The 17451-nt window shown below is 40.7% G+C and overlaps 1 long non-coding RNA gene across 1 annotated transcript in view; it reads right to left on the minus strand.

Annotated features, from left to right (window-relative positions):
- Window positions 1–339: 339 nt before the first annotated feature.
- LOC148005327 (uncharacterized) overlaps window positions 340–17451 on the minus strand; it is a 36680-nt gene continuing 19568 nt past the window's right edge. The window contains exons 2-4 of the long non-coding RNA XR_015623152.1: window positions 4122–4185; window positions 3432–3457; window positions 340–1412 (exon numbers count right to left, since the gene is read on the minus strand). This is a non-coding gene — a long non-coding RNA (uncharacterized LOC148005327). The remainder of the gene's footprint in view (window positions 1413–3431; window positions 3458–4121; window positions 4186–17451) is intronic.

Raw genomic sequence — 17451 nt, forward strand, 5'->3', positions numbered from 1 at the left:
CAGAGAAATCGGATTTAATTGATCTGGGGTTGGGCATCTTTTTTTTTTTTTTAATCACTTCCAGGTGATTCTCAAGTACTGCTAGGACTGACAACGATGGGTGTTTACTTTTCTTATTTATTGACTGATTGTCCTTTGCATGCCAAGCAGGTGCTCTCGAGTCGAACTATATCTTCTACGCTCCAGATCCCAACCCTCCATTTGCTTCTTTCTTTTATTCTGAGGCAAGCTCTTGCTAAGTTACCCAGACTGTAGCTCAAGTAGGCCTTAAACTTGTGATGCCCCTGCCTCAGCTTCTGATATGGCTGGGAATACAGATGAACTGCTTCACAAGGTTCAGCTCTCTCTACCTTTATTTTCATTTTTTTTAAAGTCTTATACCTAATACATAGGGCCACATGTCCACCTCTGTGGGACCATCTGGGCTGAGTTGATGACACTTCTGTGTGGTGTAAACCAAACTCATCATGTTCTCAATTCAAAGAAAGACTCCCCTGTACATTTTATTGGACCTCTCTTTTTCCACACAGTCATGCTGAATACCTGGAAACCATCCTTAAAAATCCCCATGCTGGTTATTGTGGTGCATGCCTGTAATCTCAGAAATCAGGAAGCTGAAACAGGAGGACTGTGAGTTCAAGGCCATCCTGGGATACCTGACAAGAGACTGTTTATAATCTTATTGCTTGTAAATAATTATCCATTATTTTCATTTTAGGACCTGATTGAGACACCTTCATTCCTGGCCACCCTACCTCATATTCCCTTCTCTTCCATTTCCCCTTTTCCTTTTCCCCCAGAGACCTTTCTGAAACATAAATTCTATGGTACCCACTCAATATCTACCAATGGATCTCTCTCACATCAGAATACTGTCTAAATTCTTCTCTGAGACCCTAACAATTTGCCTCTAGTTCTTTGGAACCATTTTTCAATAACTCAGACTCCTGTTTCTGTTATCCACCCCCAACCCCCATTCATGTCTCTGCTCATGTGGTTCCCCTAATGTTATGTTCCTTTTATTCTTGCTTGTACTAGTCTGTAAGACAGGATTCAACTCCTATGGTTTAAATGAAAGATCTACTTACAGAGATATGACCAGGATAAAGGGAGACCACAAGTATGGTGGATGCACCCAGAGATCAACACAGTGGGAAGCACTTCCTTTCCTCCACCTAGAGTGTCAAGGGGATGGAATTCTGTCTTCATAGCTTGCTGAGAGCTGAAGCCAGGGGAAAGGGGACCATAAGTAGGAGTCGCTCAGAGATGGTTGCAGTCATTGACAGAAGCATGAGAGAAGTGTCCACGAAGAGCCTCCAACCTCTCTCTCTTGGTGTCCTCTGATCTCCAGTCTGTATTTTCATTTAGTCAGCCAACCAGCAAGGATGATCCACTGGGCAGTCTATTGGCTACTAAACAAGAAAGAGACAGACAGAGAAAGAATGGCTGCGAGAGGGAGGAAGAACTTGAATTAATAACAACCCCATTATCCTCTTCCATGTATCTTAAAGTCCCTTTATTCACTTAGGGTAGCATTCAAATGTCCCCTGCTCTGTGTAACTTCCCCGTTTCCTGCCCCAGGATTCAGTTATGATTGCATCCCTTCTTCCTCTTTTAGCTGAGGTGATGTCTTCATGATTGCAGCTATTGGTCTGACTTGTGATACAATTATTTATGTATTGGCAGCTGCCTCTAACATTGTAGATTGGGGATAGCGCAGGAAATGGGTAGCGCTTCTTTTGGTGTGGCACCTTGCAGCTAACAGGCGCTTGTCAACCTCCGGATGAATTTAATTGCATTCTCATGTCACCACTTCTCCGCCCCAGCCAAGGAGATTCATGGATTCTTGTTAAAACTGGAAACTAGTTCTCATAAGTTTCTCTTTTGTCCTGCTTCTGCTTCTGGCTCCGTTGCCTCCCTCCTCTTCACCGGCTTTTCTTAGGCTAGTCTCCTAAGTGCAGCTCACCACAAAATTGTTGCTATAACCAATCCCGGTCATGTTTTAAAACTTGCTTGCCTTTATTCCATAATCTGAGCGGTGCACATAAAAAGTCTTTCTTTAATTTATGCATGCACTCAGCTTAAAAATGAAGTCAGAGAACTCAATGTTTCATTCTCCATTGGACTTAAAGTCGTCTTCAAATGGAAGTTATGCTTGGCTTAATGTGCTTTGCATACAGAAAAGCCTGTGTGCTACTCCTATCTTTTATAAATGCCAATAGCAATTGCAGCTCGCATATTTTTTTTAACCACGCGAACACTGTTCTATATTGCTGGTTCGGATATGCGCAGACTTTATGTGGCTTTGGGATTTTTATATTAAAAGGACTATTTTTAAACCCAATGAAAAATATCATTCTGTATACTTGTAGTGTTCGTAATGACAGAAAAATGGGAAAATTGTAACTCCCATAGCAGCTTTGAGTTTCCATATTAAACTTTGTATTGTATCATTTAAAGTCCAACTCGAGCCTTTAAAAACATACATCTTTTTCCTCTATTCGGGACACTCATGCTTTTCTTCCTTTCTTACATATATTGAGCATAGCTATAATTACCAGGTTAATATCTTTGTCTAATAATTTCATCTTCTGAGGCTTTATTTGCATCTGTTTTCTGTGTTTCCTCCCTCACTATGGACTGTATTTTCCTGCTTTTCATATATTAGGTAAACTTTTAAATGATCTTAGGTAAGGTACATTTCATACTTTTGGAAGCTGAGTTTTTGTTTACTTGGTCTTTTGGGGGGTGTTTGCCTCTTAAAATTCCTTTATTTTTATTGTTCTATGTATTTATTGTGTAGTTAGTGTGTGCATGTCAGAGCACACATGTGTGGAGGTCAGAGGGCTACCCTCAAGAGACTGTCTTCTTTTTCCACCACGTGGATCTGGGGATGGAACTCAGGCTGTTAGACTTGGCCACAGGCCCCTTTACCCATGAATCATCTGCCCTGGCCTCCTGTTCTAGGATACAAGAGAGTCACTGGCAAAGAGTTGGATCATTTAAGGCTTGCACATGAACTCTGACAGAAGCAGATCATTTAGTATAAGACTAATTTGGTCTCATGAGGCGATAGCTTTCAGAGCGTAGGACACAAAGTTTTACTGTATCATAAACGTTTGCCGTGCCGGCTGTTGAGAACAAAACCATTTCCATTGTTGTGGTACCTCCAGGGGTTCCACCTCTCAGGTGACTTTCTTCTGGGTCTCAGGGAGTTTCCTGACATGCGTGTGCAGCCTAGTATGTAGCTGAAGGCCCTGCAAATATGTAGAACTCTCTTTTTTTTTCCTATGTCTTTCTCCAAATTCAAACTGCCTCAGCCCCTTTGCATTCTCAGGTCCTTGCTTCAGGAGCGAGTTGTTCCTCCAGCAGTCATCTTTAGGAGAATGACTTTTAGACATAGCTCGTGTTCCTATGAATGTCTGACGTACCTCGGGGAAACCCAGCCAAGTATTCCCTGGAAGACAAGAGAGAGAGAGATTTGGAAACATATGTGTGAGGCCAAAATTATAAAGCCACGGCTCATTATGCAAGTCAGAAAAAGTGCTAGGATTCGCTATTATGCATGCCCAAGGCATTTTCTTCTGAAGCTTTTATCTGCTTTAAAATTTCTGGTGCTGTTGCTGATTTTGAATTCCTGAAATGTCAATGTAGCAAATGGGTAGTCAGTACATGAAAGATGCCTCTGAGATGCAGTCAGCCAGCGAAAGAATATGAAGAACGAGACTCCTGACTTCAAGAGGCTCATTTTGTCATCAGAGAGGTTTATCGTGGAGAAAACTCTATGACACATGAAAACAGGAAGGGAGACATTGCTGTGGAGAAGGGAGTGCTGTTTCAAATGGCAGCGTGCGGGGCAGATTATGTGTGGGTTCTCCCCCTCTGCCCCAGTGGGGGCCGGAGATAGAACAGAGGGGAGGACACTTCTGACTTAGCAAACAAAAATGCAGAATACCTAGTTATATTTGGTTTTCCCCAAAACAACAAATACTTTTTAAGATTACGTATATCCCAGGAAGTATTTAGGACATACTAAACCAACAAACAAAAATTGACCAGTGAAATAAAAAGAAAAACAATTCAGTTTCTTTGACAGTCAGACTTAATGGGGCACATTTTACCTGGCGATTCTAATGGCAGGAGTAGTCACATAATGCATGGTTGTCTTCTCTTGTCCTTTGCTTCCTACGAGCAAGATGCAGTGATGGGTGAGAGCACCATTGAATTCTTTTTGTACTGCAGAGCCAGAATGGAGGTGTCTGCTAACATGAGCAAGGCAGGCGATTCCACCTTTATAAACACGTAGGAACATTCTTCTATCGGATGGAATTTAGCTTTTTAACTGAGATATAAAAGGGAGGACTGGTCACAGGAGACTGGAGGGTTTGAGGACAGTCTGAGCCATGGAAATTAGACAATAAGCAAAAGCATAGTTTCCACAAACTGGGTCTGAATGTAATGGAGAACACAGGAGAGGGGGGACAAAGACTGTGATTGTACCATATAAGTAGATTTTCTAAACGAGCCTTGGAGAACCTGGGAGGCTTTTGTGTGTACTTGAAGCCACGAAGACATTTCCTGATCAGAGCTGTGCATTGCCTACACTAACCTGGTGTCCCTTTAGAGATTGGAAAGGAGAAAAAAAAGTAGAGACAGGATGATCAAATGCTGAGGGGCTGCAGAGAGCTGGGCCTGATGCTAGTTCAAATGCATGTGTTTAAATAAGAAAACACACCCTCTAAAAGCAGCCAGATAGGGGCACATGGTTTATTTGATTATCCCAGAGGCTGGGATTTTGCTCCCCATTAATTCTCTGTCCCATCTAAGGAGGTATTTAATTAACACGAGAGACTTAGTGCAATGAACATTTATTTCTTGCCGCTGTCCCACTCAGTGCATATAGAAGGACTTTCCTTTTAGTGTATGCTTTTGGGATCCAGGCCACCTCTTTGTTTTTAGCAGGACCATCTAGAATATGTCACCTTCAATGTCATCAAGTCAGGAAAAGGCAGAGTTTGAGATTTTTACAGTTGACTGTGACTGGGCTAGAAAACAATTCACATCACTTCTGCCCCCATCTCTTTGGGCAGATCTTAATTTTAACTCGACTACCAAGGAATGTGAGGACTTATAAAGCATAGTAACTTATGCTTTCTTATGCTTTGTGGCAAGAAAGTACTAGAACACTGGTTCTCAACTTTCCTAATGCTGCAGTCCTTAAATACAGTTCCACGTGTTGTGGTGACCCCAAATCATAAAATTATTTCACTGCTACTTTGTAACTAATTTTGCTACTATTATTAATTTTAATGTAAATGTCTGATATGCAGGATATCTGATATGTGACCCCTACAAAAGGATCATTTGACTCCCAAAGGGGTCACAACCTGTGGGCTGAGAACCACTGTACTAGAAGCTGATTCCAGCAGTTGGAGAAGAACACAGAAAACTTAGAGGAAGTACTGTACTAAATTCGACATTCACTTTGACCATAGGGAATGCTCAATATTCATTCTCTCATATGAAGTTCTGTAGAGATGTAGTCAATACCTATTTCTAACAGTTTGGAAAATTATGTATCATAGCAGGAGAGACCGCCACTCATCGAATTTCTCATGCTTCTCTGTCAAAGCACAGCTGAGTCGGTACAGTGCCACTTAAAGATATGCAAATGTCCAAGGTAACATTCCCCTATTCAGATTATCCAACTGTATCATCAATGTGGCGACTATAACGTGTATCCATCCTAGGTCTTTTGCTGAAGGAAGTAGTAAGTGGTGATTGGGAGAGAGTGAAGGAAAGGCAAAGTCTACCTTGCCACAAACCCATAATCATTTGGGTGCAAACCTTTTTTTTTTGGTTCTTTTTTTCGGAGCTGGGGACCCAACCCAGGGCCTTGCGCTTCCTAGGTAAGCACTCTACCATTGAGCTAAATCCCCAGCCCCTGGGTGCAAACCTTTTTGTGATGGTTTCATTAGCCAGTCTGGTATTATCCAGCTCTGTATTACTTGCTTCCCTTACTGCAATGACAAAATAGCTACCATCAGCAACTGAAAGGAGGCTTTATTTGGCTCACAGTTTAAGGGTACAATCCCTCGTAAAGGGGCAGTCAGAGCATTAGGTCATATTGAGTGTAGAGTCAGGAGGAAAAGAGTGATGGATGCTTAGCCTGCTTGCTCCTCTTGTTCAGCCCGGGACCCCAGCCCATGGATGGTGCAGCCCACATGCAGGATAGGCCTTCCCTTCTCAGCTAACCCAAACTGGAAAGTCTGATGGACACACCTGGAAGTTAGCCTCCCATGTGATTTTAAATCCTGTCAACTTGACAATATTAACCATTAAAAGCTCACCAGAAACAAAGATGTTTTTTGAATATTCAAAATAGCATTGTATAAACTCAGACCCTCTGGCTGATGAGAATTTTGCCAGATTGGTAGCTGGATATAAGGACAAGGACACTTTAAGTAGGATTTGAGGTTATGAGCAAATCATAACACAGACTTTAAAGAAACACTCTAGAATCATGTCCTAAGCTGTTCAGGAAAGTGTTATAAATATTATATCTAGTTGTTAGATCATCATTTTTTGATGAAGAATGGTCAGTACCACCATATCTACTTAGCAGAGCTGGCAAACGCATTCATTGCAAGTTATGGAGAAAATGTAATCAAGTTTCCCCCTCCCCCCAGAGGCATATGGAATATTAAAAATGAAAGACTGCACAGAATATTTTATTAGGTCCTTATTCTTAAAATGAAGAATGTTCTATAAAATACATAGTTAATTGGATTTCTTCTTTTATTTAGGAATGTGGACATAAGCATATATAAGGTTTTCTATGATATTTTAAAGTAGTCATTAGCAGCTATTAAGACTTCCTTGGAAACTGTTTCAGGATCTAACATGTAAAGATTTCTTTTCTTTATTTAAACACTTTCTGTTGCAATAAAATTCACTTCATTCATTCATTCATTCATTCATTCATCCAAAAGCCTGTTGATAAGTATCTCCCATAGGCCAACACTATTCTAGACCCTTGGGATTCAATGGTGAAACCATTTGATTATGACTTTGTGCTATGATTCTTTCATTTTTGGTAGAAGGTTCATTATGTTCATGACTATAGCTGCTGCTGAAAGGGTAATAGTTTAAACAGAGGCACGGAGACCCATAATATGGCTTAACAGAAAGAAATATATAAGGTCAAGATTTCCTTCTATGAAGTATTTGAGCCAAGGAACTACCTCAAATTTTAAATTAACATGTCTCTGTTTTTTTTTAGAGGAAGAAGAAATTACAAAGAATCTGAAATCAGGAGCAAAAAGATTCTAGGTTTTTTTTTTTTTGTTTGTTTCTTTGTTTGTTTTTTATGGGGCTGGGGACCGAACCCAGGACCTTGCGCTTCCTAGGTAAGCGCTCTACCACTGAGCCAAATCCCCAACCCCAACCCCAACACCCCCCCCCAGCAAAAAGATTCTAAAAGGCAGAGTAAAGAATGCAGATGAGGAAGGGAAATGCAAATCAAAACAACCCTGAGATTTCACCTCACACCAGTGAGAATGGCTAAGATCAAAAACTCAGGTGACAGCAGATGCTGGCAAGGATGCAGAGAAAGAGGAACACTCCTCCATTGTTGGTGGGATTGCAGACTGGTACAACCATTCTGGAAATCAGTCTGGAGGTTCCTCAGAAAATTGGACATTGAACTGCCTGAGGATCCAGCTATACCTCTCTTGGGCATATACCCAAAAGATGCCTCAACATATAAAAGAGACACGTGCTCCACTATGTTCATCGCAGCCTTATTTATAATAGCCAGAAGCTGGAAAGAACCCAGATGCCCTTCAACAGAGGAATGGATACAGAAAATGTGGTACATCTACACAATGGAATATTACTCAGCTATCAAAAACAATGACTTTATGAAATTCGTCGGCAAATGGTTGGAACTGGAAAATATCATCCTGAGTGAGGTAACCCAATCACAGAAAAACACACATGGTATGTACTCACTGATAAGTGGCTATTAGCCCAAATGCTTGAATTACCCTAGATGCCTAGAACAAATGAAACTCAAGATGGATGATCAAAATGTGAATGCTTCACTCCTTCTTTAAAAGGGGAACAAGAATACCCTTGGCAGGGAAGAGAGAGGCAAAGATTAAAACAGACACAGAAGGAACACCCATTCAGAGCCTGCCCCACATGTGGCCCATGCATATACAGCCATCCAATTAGACAAGATGGATGAAGCAAAGAAGTGCAGGCTGACAAGAACCGGATGTAGATCGCTCCTGAGAGACACAGCCAGAATACAGCAAACACAGAGGTGAATGCCAGCAGCAAACCACTGAACTGAGAATAGGACCCCCGTTGAAGGAATCAGAGAAAGAACTGGAAGAGCTTGAAAGGGCTCGAGACCCCATATGTACAACAATGCCAAGCAACCAGAGCTTCCAGGGACTAAGCCACTACCTAAAGACTATACATGGACTGACCCTGGACTCTGACCTCATAGGTAGCAGTGAATATCCTAGTAAGAGCACCAGTGGAAGGGGAAGCCCTGGGTCCTGCTAAGACTGAACCCCCAGTGAACTAGATTGTTGGGGGGAGGGCAGCAATGGGGGGAGGATGGGGAGGGGAACACCCATAAAGAAGGGGAGGGATTAGGGGGATGTTTGCCCGGAAACCGGGAAAGGGAATAACACTTGAAATGTATATAAGAAATACTCAAGTTAATAAAAAAAAAAGAATGCAGATGAGGGGGCTGAGGAGTTGGCTATATGGGTAGAGAGCTTGCTGTGCAAGTCTGAATATTTGAGTTTGGATCCCACATACAATGTTGAGCACGGTGATTCATGCCTATAGTTCCAGTCTCTCTGAGAGACAGAGAGATGGGGATCCTGCAGGTTCATTGGTCGGGCAGTCTAGCTGATTTGGTGAGCTTTGGATTCAGTTCAACCCTGTGTCAAAGGGTGTGAAGAGCGATTGAGGAAGACACCAACAGTTTGCACATGCACACACACAGAGTCAGCCAAGCACACATATTTACACAGGAAGAAGAAAGAATGAATCATACGTCTCAGCACGTTTCTTATATTTATATTTATATAGATATAAATGTAGCCCTTGGGGAGCTGAGGTAGGAAGATCAGGAGTCTCAGGTTGTCCTCCGCTACATAGTGAAATCCTGTCTCAATAAAATAAAACACAACAATGTAAAATAAAGCAGCCTTGCAAACAAAAAGAATGGAAGTGAACTGGTATGGAAAGGAGAAGAAAAACAGAAATAACACGGGACACAAGAGAACCAGACATATCAGAGGCAAGTCTTGGATTGCCATAGTATCTGATGTGTTTCAGCCCCAAGGAGATGGTATTTTCATTATTGTATTTTTAAGAGTCTTTCAAAGGGGTAGCCCTTTGAAATAAATTGACTGTTTCTTAATTCCTTGCATTTTAAAGAGATTAAGTAAATTGTATGTTCTTCTTAGCCAATTAGCATGAGGTATATGAGACAAAATAAGAAATTTAGGGTTTTTTTAAAATATTACTTTCCATTCAAGGAGTTGAGTTAGAGCTAGGGCCTTGTGTATGCTAAGCACACATTCTATCACTGAGCTATGGCCCCACCCGAGGAGTGGACTTTAAACTAAGTGATCAGCTTTGAAATAAATGAAAGTTAGTCCCACATGACCTCTATCTGTATGGATTTACAAGTTTGCCTGTAAATCATGCCAGCATTTTATAGGCCGTTGTTTTGGGAACCTTTCCTCCTCGTTTGAAATATCAACAATTGTGTTTTAACATTACCCCAGAACTGAAGTGACATTCAGCCTTTGGTTTAGGAAAGCTTGTCAATCACTTACTCCTTTCACTCTATTAGAGTCTGTTTTCATGTTATCTTGACCTTAGAATTTAGATCAGATAGCAACAATGTCCACAAAGACTTGCCTTGGCTTAGTGTTTCGCAGAGTCAACATTGTGTGCTTCTGTGTATAAGCGCCTTGAGTTAGTAACTTTAATAGTCACAAAAACTCTGTGAGGTAAATAGTATAATAATTATTCCCATTCTACAGATATGGAAACACAAAAACAGAGCTTTTAAAAAAGCTCCCAAAGTATTACAGCTATTAAATGATGAAGCCAAGATCCAAATATAATTAGAATCTACATTCTGAATTATGACTTTATATGGGCTTGTTTCCATGGAAACCATACAAGATCCTGACTAACCAGAGGTTATATTCTTGTTCCTATTGGAAGCTCTACTGCAATGAGACTTAACTCATTCAATAAATGTGCTATGCAGTATTGACCAAGATAAGCGGATAGTGCCTTTGTCTTTAAAGGGGGCTTCTAGCTTTTTAGTCTTCTATCAGTTTGGCTAGGGTTAGTCTTTTTCCTTAGAATCTAATGTTTCCTTAGATGAAATTAAAGGATTTTTGTTTTTAAATAGAAATTTATTTAGTTTCCTTTACTTTGTTACACATAAAGTGATGGGTTTTCATTATGGCATTTTCATATGTATATGTCATTACACCTGTCCTGCTTCGCTTTCCTCTCCCACCACCCTTCTCCAACTGGCTTGATTGCCTCTTGTCGGAGAATTCTAAGATGTTAAGCTTAACAAACACTGCAACTTTGATGACATCAGAGAGGTTTGCTCTTGCTGGGGCAAGTGCTGTATTAATTTTGTCTGGAATTTTCTACTTTGACCTTGAATGTATCCCATCCTTCCCAGTATATATCCTTAGTTTTGGTTTTTAATCCTTCACTGTAACAGAATGTGCTGGTCTCTGTTGCATTTCTTCCAAGACCTTTTCTGTCTTGCTTTTGGTTTTTGTAGCAGACTAATGGGTCCAGTTTAGTATAATTTATTAAATCACATGACACTGCATCAACTGGATCAGGACCAGGCTCCGTGGAGGGTAACAGAAAAACTTGGAGGATAGGGGCTGAGGTAAAGTCACATTTATTTCTTTTCCACATTCAATAATATTGTGGCTCGCACTCCAGGCTTGACATTGAGGCTCCACAAAGTTGTCAGAGAGCCTACTCCTCTTCACTCACTCTGTCTGTAGGCAATGACTCTCTCCTGAAAAGCTTCCTCACACCATGTCTTGACTTAGTTAAGAGGAAGGAGAAAGCAACAGAGAGGTGTCTCTCTTACTGTTGAAGGAATTTTTACATCATACCTGACTAGATTCAGTAGCCAAATTTTGATTCGATGACCACTTTTCCTGCAAAGACTGGGAGAAGTACGGTTTTTAGTTGAGCTCTAATAGGAACATGTAGAGATACAGGCTTGTAACACAAGGTACTGAGTGACATGAGGTAATGGGTGTAGGGAGATAATTTGAAGTGTCTGCTAAAGGTACCTCACATGTGCTTCATGTTCGATAAAAACTCACTCGTGATATTCTTCAATAGTGCCATCAGGGTCATCAATAAATATAAGTAATCTAAGAATTGTTCCTGTTTTTATTTTATTTCACTTTATGGCAATACGGTTGTAAAATAAACTTATGTGGAAACATCTTAGGCAAAATGGAGAACATACTTGAAAGTACAAAGAAACTCTAGAAAGAGAGACAAACCTACACAGGTCAAGAAACCCTGGAAATGAAGATCCACGTTTAAAAACCCACAGGTTAGCTGTCTTCTCTGTTTCCTCTTTTTGCTGACTCTGCTCTGTTGGTGCAGGACAGCTCTCTGCACCTGGTAAAAGCTACATCCAGTAACACCTCTTAGATTTGCTATCTAGCGAGGTCTAAGACCTCTCTTCCAAATCCCAAAATCCTGTAGGAAAGGTTTAAGGGGACACTTGTCCACTTCTTCCCAGTGAACTATGGACGGGACAGTCAGCAGTAACTTGGATGTTGTTCCTGCTGCCATCATGATGGAAATATGGAAACCAAAGAGACAGCTTCTCCATTGGGAAGGTGGGTGTTGGCCACAGTCCACACACAATTAAAAAGTGTCTTCACATATGATGTAAAAATACAGGTTGGTGGTCCAAATGGTTGGTAAGGATATAGACAAAATTAGTTGTATTATACGTAATCCTTACTGTGTATTAGGCATTATGCTTTTTAATATATTGAGCCATTGATTGTTTTATAGCTCTATAAACTATTATTATTGTTATCCTTTTTTTCAGATGAAAAAATTTGAATGTAGGATTAAGTTCAGGTCCTATATGTAATTTATACTTGGGTTTTGTGTGTGTGTGTGTGTGTGTGTGTGTGTGTGTGTGTGTGTGTGTGTGTATTGGTATGATATATGTATGTGTGTGTATGCCCATGTACTTTCATGCAGAATCCAGATAAAGATGTTGGGAATCTCCCTCCATTCCTTTGTCTTATCCTTTGAGAGAGGGTCTCTCACTGAATCTGAAGTTTGATGGTTTAGCTAGGCTGGCTAGACCTCCAGCTAGGTTCTCTATATTAGGGTTCTAGACATGTGCTGCCATACCTGACTCTCACTTTTAAAAAATATAGGATCTGGGGATTGAACTCATGCTTGCACAACAAATTCTTTTATCCACTAAGCCAGCTCACCAAATCAAACTATTCTTGTTTTAAGACTAGGTGTGTGTGTGTGTGTGTGTGTGTGTGTGTGTGTGTGTGTGTGTGTAAGCTAGGAGTCAGCATTGCAGGAATCAGCACTGCATGTCTTCCTCAGTTGCTTTCCACTTTATTTTCTGGGGTAGGATCTCTCATTGGATCTTGACCTCACTATTTTCAGCTACCAAGCACCAGGGGTCTTCCAGTCTCTACTTCCTTGGTGCTTGCATTCAAGTGCCTGTAACCACAGGTGCTGGGGATCCAAACTCAAGTCCTCAATTTTATATGGCCAGCAGTTTACCAAATGAGCCATCTCCACAACCCAAGTTTTCAACTACCAGGATAGTATACTGCTTCAATACAGAATATAGTTCATTGAGTTAGAAACTATGGTAATTTTTCTTAGTCTCTCTCTCTCTCTCTCTCTCTCTCTCTCTCTCTCTCTCTCTCTCTCTCTTTCTCTCTCGTGTGTGTGTGTGTGTGTGTGTGTGTGTGTGTGTGTGTGTAGTGTGTGTGTATGTGGGTCTGGGTTCTCTACATAGGCCAGACTCACCAAGGAGCATGTGATTTTATTGATCAAGCCTCCCCAATGCTGGAGATTGAACCGAAAGATTTACACGTTAGGAAGCACTCTGAGCAATACTCTAGTCTAATTACATATATACGTATATATATATATATATATTATAATTGCAACATTTCTTCCTTCCTTTACTTCCTTCAAACCCTCTCAAGTATTCTTTCCCACTGTCCTTCAAATTAATGGCCTCTTTTTCACTAATTTCTATTGTGCATGTGTTTATACATTATATATGTTTATACATATGGTTTGTATGATGTTCTTTGCATATATGTTTTCAGGACTAACCATTTGGCACTGGACAACCAAATGGTATGCTCTCTCTGGGGAGACGCACCTCTCTCTTGCTCCCAGCTTTCCTTAGTTGCTTTGTGTAGGGTTAAAGCACTTGGCATGCTCTTGTTCAATTCCTGTCACCCTTGTTCAGTTCACATTTGGCATAGTTTCTGATGTTACTAATAGACGCAATCTCACATCAGATTTCCTGATCCTTTTGCTCTTACAGTCTTTCCATCCCCTCTTCCACAATGTTGAAGCCTTAGATATGGGACTGTTTGATGTATGCGTTGGGATTGGGCTCTACAACTCTCTCTGCATATTGGTTGGTTGTAGTTTTGTGTAGTGGTCTTCATCTGTTGCAAACAGAAGTTTCCTTGATGAGAAGTGAAGACTACAGTTATCTGCGGATTCAAGGGTAGATGTTTATGGGCTATGGATTATGCTAGTTTAGTAAGTTAGTGGTTATAGATTCTACTTCAGTAACCGGGACGTCATAGTCCTGGGTAGTTGGCTAGGTTTCCATTACCATGTTTTCCTCTTGTTGAGTGGGTGGCAAGTCCAATTAGAGAGCTGTTGGTTACCACCAAAGTGCAAATGTCACTACTGCACCCTTATTGAGCCATGTTGGTCAATGATGTAGGACATGGGCATTATAGCTGAGTAGAACTGTTGCTTGCCTCTCTCCTTTGGAACCTTTTATGCCTTCTGGTACTATGAAAGCTAGTTCTCAGGGAGGGAGCATTCAGGTCAATTCCAGCTCAGGGGCCTCTGGTCCTTGTTTCTGAAGTGAATCTCTACCTACAGGCAACCAAGGACAACAGCAATAGGGTGTATGTTTGGGAATCTCTTTGAACACAGACCAACAACTCAAAAGAAGCCTTATGTCTGGTATTGGAAATTTGGTTAGAGGGTTTTCTGCTCTTAGAGGGAGCATCATTAGCCAGGACAGTCCAAGTTTTGGCTCCCCTCCCTACTGAGACAGGGTTTCTTTCTGTAGTCCTGGCTGGCCTCGAACTCACTCTGGAGACCAGGCTGGCCTCAAACTCACGGAGATCTGCCTGCTTCTGCTACCACTGCCTGGCTCAGTCCAATTTTTAAATGAAAGTTTTTAGTTTTTTTTCCTCAAACCTCACATCTGCCATAATGAAGCTGAATGAATTTGATAAATCTTGTAATCTTAAATATTAATCTCTTCATCTAAAGAGACTGGATTAAACTAAATTACTTTCTCTCATTTATCAATAGAGATAATACTTCAGAAGGCAGTAATGAAAGCTAATGTTTTAAAAAAAATTTCAATGCATACTACATTTTTGAGTGCTTTTGAGCTAGTAATCCTTTATTGAAACTATGATGAAATTAAACACATACAAAATGAAGTTTTTGCCTATAGGGTTATAGAGGGACAAACGAATGGCATTATTATTTGGCAGAATTAAGAGTTCAGAAAGAGTAGCCTTCCCAAGTGGTATGATCACATCAATTGTATTTTCCAGAGTGTTCCTGTCTGGCTGTCATCTTTAGTGTGTTCATTTTATGGCCAGTTCATCTTGCACCACTGTGCAGCACCTTGCTTTATAGGCTGATTTACTCAATCCTAGGGGAAAGAGAATCCTCTTTCCTAAGCATGGACTGAAAGTCTTCCTTTTGGTCTGATGGGGCTGGTTTACTCCCAAGGTATAATGATATCAAGGTGATTAATTATAACACTTTGGGACTGTTCTGATTCTAGCAAAAATCCATATAACTTGGATTCTAGATCACACTGTCATAAAAACTACAGCCAAATCTCAGTGGCTTCAACATTGAAGGTAGATCGCTTGCTCAGAATATGTGGAGTTGGGTGCCTCATGGGGAACCTGAACTCAAATGCTTCACCATCTTTAGCAATGCTATTCTCACTGCATATGGTGGTGTATGCCTTCTAGCCGCTTGGCAAGGTTTGAACATGGGCAACTTAGAAAAAAACCTTCTCTCAAAGTAGGGTTTGCTGAAGGTAACTGAAGGGAGACCAAACCAAACCAAACCCCAAACAAAACAAGAAACCACCACGTGGCCAGTGCGATGGCTCAGTAGGTAAAGGCACTTGTCACCCAGCCAGAAGATCTGAGTTTGATCCCAGGCATCTACCTGATAAAAGGAGTTGCTGTGACATGTGCTGACCCAGTATACACACACACACACACACACACACACACACACACACACACACACACACACACACACAGAGTAATAATAAAAACCCTACTAATACAGACTTTGAGGCTGAGTAATCGTAACTGCTGTAAGACTTATTCTGACAAATGGATGTCCCTAGACACGGCATCACTTCTATTGACCAACGGCAAAGAGGCTATCGCTGTCATAGTTTGGATCATCTACAAACGGGATGCTGAGGGTAGCCTTTTTAATGTCTGAAAGGAAAGGGTAAACTTTGCAATTCTCTACTGTTTGGGAACAGTAGGATCGGGTTGAGTGGTTCTTCTGAAGTGGTTATCTAAACAGGTAGCAAGTTAAAATGAAAACAAACCCATGAAACTCTTATTATGGGGAAACTGTAGTGGATAGAGAACCAATCTAGAAGATGACATCTGTGCAGCTTACACTTGATAAAGACAGGAATTTAGCCGTGGAGGCAAATCATAAGAAAAGAAAGTCGGCCTAGTTTCATCAGCCTTACCATCAGTCACTTCATTTACTCTCCTGATGGGAATGATTAGCTCTAGTTTTTTTTTTTTTTTTTAATGAGGACTTGGCTCAAAAGTGACTTAAGCCACTTACTGAATACAGACCATATTTTTTTCATATTTCTTTTTTTTTGTAGTCCCTGTTAATGTTGTAGCAAATCCACAGTTTTAGAACTATCAATTAATAACTTATCTAGAACCATTTCTTTATTTTACAGATGAGAAAACAGGAGGTATCCAATGAATAAAAATCATTATTCAAAGCCCCATCTTCTCATCTGTGGTAGCAACTGTATCATTATTTGTTTGATTTCCTGCAAAATAGAATACTATATAGGTGAAATGTTGTATAGCAACTGCTGTAAAACAGAGAAAAGTGAAAGTTATCAAGAAAGTTTCTGGGGCTGGAGAGATGGCTCAGCGGTTAAGAGCACTGACTGCTCTTCCACAGGCCCTGAGTTCAATTCCCAGCAACCACATGGTGGCTCACAACCATCTGTAATGAGATCTGATGCCCTCTTCTGGTGTGGCTGAAGACAGCTACAGTGTACTTACATATAATAAATAAATAAATCTTTTTAAAACAAGAGTGTTTCCAGAGCTATATTAGTTGGTATACATTGGTAGAGACGCGAACATTCTCAGTTACTTCCTCAGCAGCTGCTGCTGAGTCTCCTGAGACGCTGCTGATTCCCCTGCTGTAGCCATAGGAGACACCTCAAGGGTTTGACTGGAGAGTTAAATGATAGAAGTAAAGAGTTTAGCATGGGGCCTTGTTCTCAGCAATGTTACACCTTCGCTATTATTTTTATTATAGGCGTAGTAAAATGGTAGTAAATTTCAAACTAGTTTCTACATGAATGTTCCCAACTTAGGAAGTGTGATAGCATTCAAGTTCATTAACTTTGATCTAGCTAATCTCTCAATAAAATGGCCATTCATGTACTTCACTTTCATTTCGGTATTTCCCATTATCTAGGAGTTGACTCCTTCTCACCTCACATCCAAGACTCCACAGTTCTAGCTGATGACTAAGAACTGACCGAGGCTGAACCACAGACAAAACTAATGAGCTGCTAGGGCCATCTAGTTCTTAGTGTAACAGGTGATGGAGAATGTTCCGAAGGTTTTTTTTTTTTTTTTTTTTTTTTTGGTTTTTTAAAAATTTTTTAAAAAAATTTTTTCTTGTGCTGAACCTGTCTGTGATTTTGAGGATAAATAAAGATAGGCTCCTGACTTCATTTCGTAAGGGAGCAGTGAGGGATGAGGTGACATACCATCTTGTGTTAATGCAAATCACAAACTGGGGATTAGAGTCGCAAGTGAGCAGCTGGAG

This window comes from Rattus norvegicus, chromosome 6 (genome assembly GCF_021556685.1).
Source record: "Rattus norvegicus strain SHRSP/BbbUtx chromosome 6, alternate assembly SHRSP_T2T, whole genome shotgun sequence".
NCBI classification, from domain to species: Eukaryota; Metazoa; Chordata; class Mammalia; order Rodentia; family Muridae; genus Rattus; species Rattus norvegicus.